A 7401-nucleotide genomic window follows, 5' to 3' on the forward strand; every position below is an offset into this window, starting at 1 on the left:
CTCCAACCTCCACATCTAGTGGAAGTTCCCAGGGGACCTCTTGCCCTTGTTCTTCATGACCTGCAGGGCAGGGTCAAGAGGAGGAAGCAGCCTCCAAACAGACAGAAGACTCGCTGCCCCACACGGCTGTCATCCACAGTCCATGCTTCTGGAAGGAAGGAAGAAAGAAAAGAAGGAAGGAAAGAGGGAAGAAAGGAAGGAAGGAAGGCAGGTGGGAAGGCAGGCTTCCTTCTGCAGAAAGCTCCTTCTTTGGCCTGTTTTCCAACAAGCCAAAGGGTCACCAGGAGGGTCGCTGGAGCCCAGCTCACCTGTGGTGCCGGCATCACCGTCTGTGCCCAGGACGTGCATCTGATCCTCCATCTGGAGGCCTGGGATCCCGACATGGCCTGGCCTGTTTGTCTGGCTCCGGCTGAGTGTGGAAGTGTGGTACCTGGTATTTTCCCAGGTTCTCAGCCTTCACTTTCTTGACATTCAGCAAGGGTGACCACACCTGGCCCCACATCTGCAGACGGATTCCCTTGTAGACCCCAACAGACAGCTATGGACAGAGGAATGCTCCAGTGAGACATGGGGTGACCCTGGGGAGGACAGGACCCTGAGGATTCTGGATATCTCCAGCCTTTGGCTCCTCAGTTCCTTGGGAGAGGTGGGGTCTACCTAGGACTGGGTCTCCCCTCCCATGATTCAAAGAATGAAGAAGCACTCAGGGTCATGAACTCTAATCTTTTTATTTTTATTTATTTATTTTTTTGAGACCGAGTCTCACTCTTCGCCCAGGCTGGAGTGCAGTGGCACGATCTCGGCTCACTGCAACCTCCGCCTCCTGAGTTTAAGTGGGTCTCCTACCTCAGCCTCTTGAGTAGCTGGGATTACAGGAGCCTGCTACCATAGCCAGCTCATTTTTGTATTTTTAGTATAGACAGGGTTTCACCATGTTGGCCAGGCTGGTCTCGAACTCCTGACCTCGGGGGATCTGCCCGTCTTGGCATCCCAAAGTGCTGGGATTACAGGCGTGAGCTACTACGCCTGGTCATGAACTCTGATCTTGATCTGCTCCTTCCTTTGGATCACCGGGGGATGTCCCTACCCCTGAGCTAGGACTGACCCAGGCCCTGGCATCAGACTCTCTCCTGGCAAGATGAGGTTTGCAGGGAAGGACAGGAAAGCTGGTGTCCCCATGTGGTGTCCATCCTCTGAGAGGCTGGCAGTGCCAGGACACAGCTATGGGAGCCCGTCCCCCTGACTCTGCAGAAAGCGGTCACAGGGCCCTTCCCTCCCCGTATCACCTCATTGCCACTCTTATATCACTGCCAGTCAAGAAGCACCTGGAGCCATTTTTCTCTGTCTCTCATCTCCTGACGTCTTCTCTGTCAAATAAGATGAAGTTAGTGGAGCTGCCAGGATGCCCCTTGGATGCTGGGTCCTGAGCTCCAGGGCCCTGACAGGATCAAACTGGAAGGAGCCAGGAAAGGGCCGGCCCTGGGGAACTGAGACCCTGTGAGTGAATGGGCACTGTGAGTGAACAGCCACCCCTCCCAGGGACAGCCTGTCACTCCCACTCATCACCGCCTGGGTCCACAGATCAGTGGACCACCCACTGAGTCTCCCTGTCCCTGGACCAGCCTCTCACACAGCAGGGTCAGGCTCTTACCTTTACTTCCAGGTCACTGATGGGTAGCAGCTACGTCTCACTGTGAGGCAACCCGGGCAGAGCTGAGGACCTCTGCTGGGCCAGGAGCTGTCCTCCTCCTCCCCTAGTGGGCCCCAGGGAAGAACCAGCCCTGTCCCCCACCCCCGCCCCAGGTCTCAGTCCAGGGGACGCACAGGGAAGGGAGGACGGGTGCTTCCCTGCCAGCTGGCGCCTGGGAGGGGTTGGGGCCTGGGAGAAGAGGGAACGTAGGGCCCACCCAACGGGGGCTGCTTGGGGCTTGTGGAGGGCGCGGCTTGGGTTGCACAACGGGGCTGCCCCTCCTGGGCTAGGCAGCACCTCTGCGGGAGCTGAGAAAGTCCAGGCCTGAGGCGGGATGGGTGTGGCCCAGGGTGGGTGGTCAGGCCCCAACAGCAGTTCCCGAAGGAGTGACCACACCCCTGGTCCGAGGCCTGCTCAGGGCACAGAGGGTGCATCTGGGCCCTGTCCCACTTGACGCCCGCAAGGGCTCTCGTGGGACCTGACTTTCCAGTGTACACCTGCCTCTCCCTGCACGCCGGCTGCAGACTCTGCCTGTTCCTTGACTTTGCCCATCCAGTCCAGCCCAGAGACTGTCTTTCTGGACAGCCTGGCCCTTCTTCCACCCTCATTTGTCAGAACCCTTGAGCGAGGGCCCTGGATCCATCCACACGCCCGCCTTGACCGCTCTCTCACTGGGCTGCTAAGTGCCGCTGGGGAGATGCCAGAGGTGATGAGGGTAAGCGAGGTCCCGCAGGCAGCCGGGATGGCCCCACAGCCCCGTCTCCAGCCCCAGCTGGCTCTCGGGGCTATCATCCATCCATCGGTCCTTGCCCTCCTCTGAGCCACTGGGGCAGCCACACACCAGGCCCCTGGCTGTTCCCCCGCTGTCCTGCCTGCCCCGACTCGGCCTTCTTGATCCTCCCTCTGCCTTTGTGCTGATGGATCCAGCGGGGAGCCAGGGTCTCTAGAGGGCCATGCAGAGCCCTGGGGACTGACCGAGCCCCCTCTGCTAAGGAGTCCCAGGTGAGCCGCTACCCCCGGCCCCACCATGTGTTGTTCACCCCAGGCCATCAGCTCCATCCTAGGCTGGCTCCATTCAGGTGTGTCTCGGAAGTGGCACTTCCCGTGGGATTGTCCCCACCCAGCCTCCCCCAGGCTCCTCCCTCTCTCTATCCTGTGACCCCTGAGGGGCAGGCTCCAGGCTGGGCTCCCCTTCCCAGGACCCAGGGCCCCTCTCAGCACCAAGGCAGGTTGCCTTCAGCTGCAAGCTCATCCCTGGCCTCACCCTGACATGCCCTGGCTGACACCCTGCCCATCTTCCCCTCTGCCCTCCCAGGGCCACAGCCCTCATTGCCCCCCACGCCCCTCCCCTTAGGGTGGCTCAGTTGGGCCCCCTGAGTCCTCACAGACCTGCTGGACAACTGCCCACAGGCTGGGCCGGGCACCCCCATGCCCTGTGGCCACAACCTGTGGGTCTCACTGGGGCAGAGCCCAAGGGGACAGGACCAGACCCTCAGGCTGCCCTCTACTCTCATACTGTCTTTGAGGCCGCTCTGCTGAGAACCGCTCCGTCCCCACCTGCTCCCCCGAGATCCCTAGAGGAGCCTCGCAGCTCTGGCCTGCCGCCGACCGCCTGCAGGGTAGCCAGCTGGAGTTCCTACACTGGAAAGGAGGTTGGACCAAGCCGGGAAGACGTGTCCTGCCTCAGAGAGACCTTTCTAAAAGCAAAATTTATCCCCTGAGGTGAGTTTGGTGGTGGTCGGGCGGCAGGGACGGAGGACTCACTGCTTAATCCCAAGGCAATCGGTAACTTTGTAAGCTTTCCACATCCTTGGGCCCTGTCAGCGTCCCTGGGACCCAGAGGGGTCCGAGTGAGGGGGTGGAGGTGAAGGGCTGTGGAGGCGCAAAGGCATGGGCAACCCGCTCCCGCCCTGCTTCCCAAGGGAGCCCAGGACCCTCCTACCAGGGCACAGTGGGAGAGGCGAGGCCCCGCCTCCCTCAAGGGAGCAGCCTGACCTGTACCTGCTCACGCTGGGCGATGATGCCCCCTGCTTCTGCACAAGTAGGGTAGCTGCGTCTTCCTCCACGTCCATCCTGTGAGACAACATCGCCCAAAGGCTACGCTGCACCTGACCGCTTCAGAGAACACCTGAACCGCTCCTGGGGGCTCTGAGACCCTGCCGGCCGGCTGAGCCCCATGCCACCACTGCCCTGGGTGAAAAGGGGCCAGACCCAGTGGCCCCACACCTGCTGGGGTCTCTGGAGTCTCTGCCCCTGACCAGAGGTGGACTCCTTCCTGAGGACTTGAGAACAGGGGGACCTGGACACAGAGGTCTGCTGTCCCCAATCGCCCCAAGACAGACACACACAGGATGAACTGCATCCACCTGCCGTGGGTGAGGGGCCCCTGATGTGCTATCCTGGGCACCTGGAGGCAGACTGGGGTCAGGGACCAGAAAGCTCTATATGCTCCCCCTCCCGGATCGCTCAGGGACCACCAAGAGGCCCACTTTCCTATAGAGAACAAGACACCTTGTGACTGCTCCATGTCACCCTCATCTCCACTCCCTCTGGTCAGTGAAGCCGCGTCAAGAATGATACCAGCCAAACGGGAGGGTGCTTGGTTTGGGCCAAAGCAGCCTCTGTGCTCACGGAGATGCCTCAGCTGGAGGGATCGTGGATCCCACAATTCTCAGCTGTCATCACAGGAAGGGGCCTTGTGTTTCCGGGTCACCAAGAAAGAATGAGAGAACTCTGGGCACTTGGTTCTGGAGAACCCCAGAGGGACCCCTCCCATGAACAGTCAGGGCAAAGAAAGGGCGAGGCCTCTAGGGGACCAGACAGAGAAAAGGCCACGTGGGGAAGAGCCCAGACCCGGCGATCTTCCCCTGCCGGGACCTACCTTAGAGCGCAGACTTGGACGGAGGACCACCCTCCACCCCACCCACAGGGGCTCCATCCTGAGGGCTCTTCCAGGGCGAGGCTCAGCCCCACTGGGGTCAGAAATCCCAGGCAGACGTGCAGTCCAGAACAGGGAGGTCACAGAGGTCAAGGCTTGAGTTCAGCATGGCACAGGGCAGGGCTTGTGGCCCGGGGCCACTTCTGGGTCTCTGGGCCAGTTACTGCCCCTCTGACCTCTGGCATCTCACCTGTTCAGTGGGTACATTTGGGGATAGCACCTCTCCACCCCCCGTGGAGTTGCCATGAGGATGAAGGAGACAACTGTCTACATGATCAGCACAGAACGGGCACCCGGTGAGTGCTCAAGGACGACCGTCCTCGGGTAGCTGCCACCCACCTGGTTGTGACGGTCCCCAAGTCAGCAGGGGAGAAGAGAGCAGGTCACACTTTCCTGAGTCTGATCAAGCAGCGGTGCTGAGATGTGCCTCTCACCCAGAAAAGAGTCCTAGGTGCGCAACCACTTACAGCACCACTGTGTCTCCAACTGCTCCATGACACGGAGGTAGGTTGGGGGCACTTGGCACAGCGACAGCATCATGGGTTCACAGCTCCTATCAGATGGGGCCCTGCCTGGCTCAGCAGGGCCCAGAGTCAGCATCCTCCGCCCCCTGAGTGGTTAACATGTATGCGTGCTGTTTTGCACATGTGTGGGTGAAAGTCTCTCTCCTTCAGCTGGGCCTGGCTGCTCCACTCACATATGTTCCCGGATCCCTGTCATTGTCACCCCTGGGCCTATGGTCAGCATCAGAGCACCCACAGGTGCTCCCCAGCCTCTGCCCTTTCCATGCTGGGTGGTCCTCGGGATGCAGATGGGGCAGGGGCATAGGGCAGAGGGCAGCAGGCAGGCTCCCCCCTCGGGGTGACTTGGGTAGTGTGTAAAGTGCCAGGTCTGTGTGGCAGGGCTGGATTCAATGCACCTTCTCATCTCCTCCTGCCGGAAGCCCACTGGGGTGCTGTGACTCACTCCCCACCCCACAGATGGAGGCAATCAAGGAAGCTTCAAGGATAAACCCCTGGCCTGAGATCACCCAGGATCCCACTGGCCAGGGCCCACTGACCAGGCCTCCAATGGTTAAGCTCCCACAGAACAGGTCCTAGCTGACCACCCCTACAATGACCAGGTCCCACTGACCAGCTGTGGACTGGCCAGGTCCTGCTGACTGGGCCCCACAGACCAGGCCCTGGCTCACCAGATACCACTGACAAAGGCCACAATGACAAGGCCACAAAATGACAAGGCCCTCACTGACTAGGCCCCAACTGATGGACCCCACCAAATAAATCTCACTAATCAGACGCCAGCTGAACAGGCCCCAACTATCAGACCTCCACTGACCAGGCCCTAACAACTGCTGGACTACACTGACTGGGTGCCAACTGCCAGACCCCACTGACTGGGTCCCAACTGCCAGAACCCTGCTGGCCAGGCCCCAACTGCTGGACCCCTGCTGGCCAGGCCCCAAAAGCTGAACCCCACTGACTGGGCCCCAAAGGCTGGACCCCTGCTGACCAGTCCCCAACTATGGGACTCCTGCCAACCAGGCCCCAAATGCTGGACCCCAATGACCAGGCCCCAGCTGCCAGAGCCCTGCTGACCAGGTTCCAACTGTCGGACACCCACCAACCAGGTCCCAACTGTCAGATTCCACCAACCAGGCCCCAACCAGTAGACCCCTGCTGACCAGGTCCCAGCTGTGAGACCCACGCTGATTAAGGCCCAGCATCCAGACCTCACTGACTAGACCACACTGATCTGATCCACACTGACCAGGCCCCAACCGCCAGACCCCACCGACCAGGCCCCAACTGCTGCATCCCTGCCAAATAGCCCCCAGCTGCCACATCTCTGGGCCCCAACTGCTGGACCCCCTCCAACCAGGCCCCAACTATGAGACCCCACTGACCAGTCCCCAACTGCCAGACCCCCACGGATGAGGCTGCAACTGCCAGATCTCTGCTCACAAGGCCCCAACTGTGGGACCCCTGCCAGCCAGACCCCAACTATGAGACCCCCACCAGCGACGCCCCAACTGCCAGACGACCCCCGCCAAACAGGCCTAGTCAGTCAGTGAGACCTGACGAGGTCTCACTAATCAGATCCCCGCTGACCTTGCCCCAGCTGCAGACCCCTATCGACTGGGCGGAGGATTACCCAGGTGCTGAGGCAAGAGACTGAAGGCACAAACTGTTTCAGTATAATAAAGAAAATAGTTAGAATAAGAATAGTCATAATACAAATTAGATATAGAGATAATCATGAACAATTATCAATCATTATTATAAACATTATTAATCATTAGCTTTTAATATTACTCTGTTGCATTAATAATATAACCTAGGGATAACCGGAGGGTAGAGGGTCAGGTGCTGAAGGGATATTGTGAGAAGTGACCTAGAAGGCAAGAGGGGAGCCCTCTGTCATGCCTGCATAAGGGCTGCTTGAGGGCTCCTTGGTCAAGTGGTAATGCCAGTTTCTGGGAAGACGCCCGTTACTTAGCAGACCACGAAAAGGAGTCTCCTTTCCTTGGAGGAGTCAGGGAACACTCTGTTCCACCAGTTTCTTGTGGGAGGCTGGATATTATCCAGGCCTGCCTGCATCATCTGGAGGCCTAAACCCCTCCCCGTGGCGCTGTGCTTCAGTGGTCATGCTCCTTGTCCACTTTCACGTTCCTCCTGCACTCCTGGTTCCTCTTTGAAGTTTGTAGTAGATAACGGTAGAAGGAACAGTGAAAGTCTTAAAGTCTTTGATCTTTCTTATAAGTGTGTAGAAG

The 7401-nt window shown here is 59.2% G+C and overlaps 1 pseudogene; it reads right to left on the minus strand.

The window, feature by feature from the left end:
- Window positions 1-1976: 1976 nt before the first annotated feature.
- LOC111554235 lies at window positions 1977-3498 on the minus strand (annotated as a pseudogene).
- Between the last annotated feature and the right edge of the window lie 3903 nt (window positions 3499-7401).

This window comes from Piliocolobus tephrosceles, chromosome 21 (genome assembly GCF_002776525.5).
Source record: "Piliocolobus tephrosceles isolate RC106 chromosome 21, ASM277652v3, whole genome shotgun sequence".
Lineage (NCBI taxonomy): Eukaryota > Metazoa > Chordata > Mammalia > Primates > Cercopithecidae > Piliocolobus > Piliocolobus tephrosceles.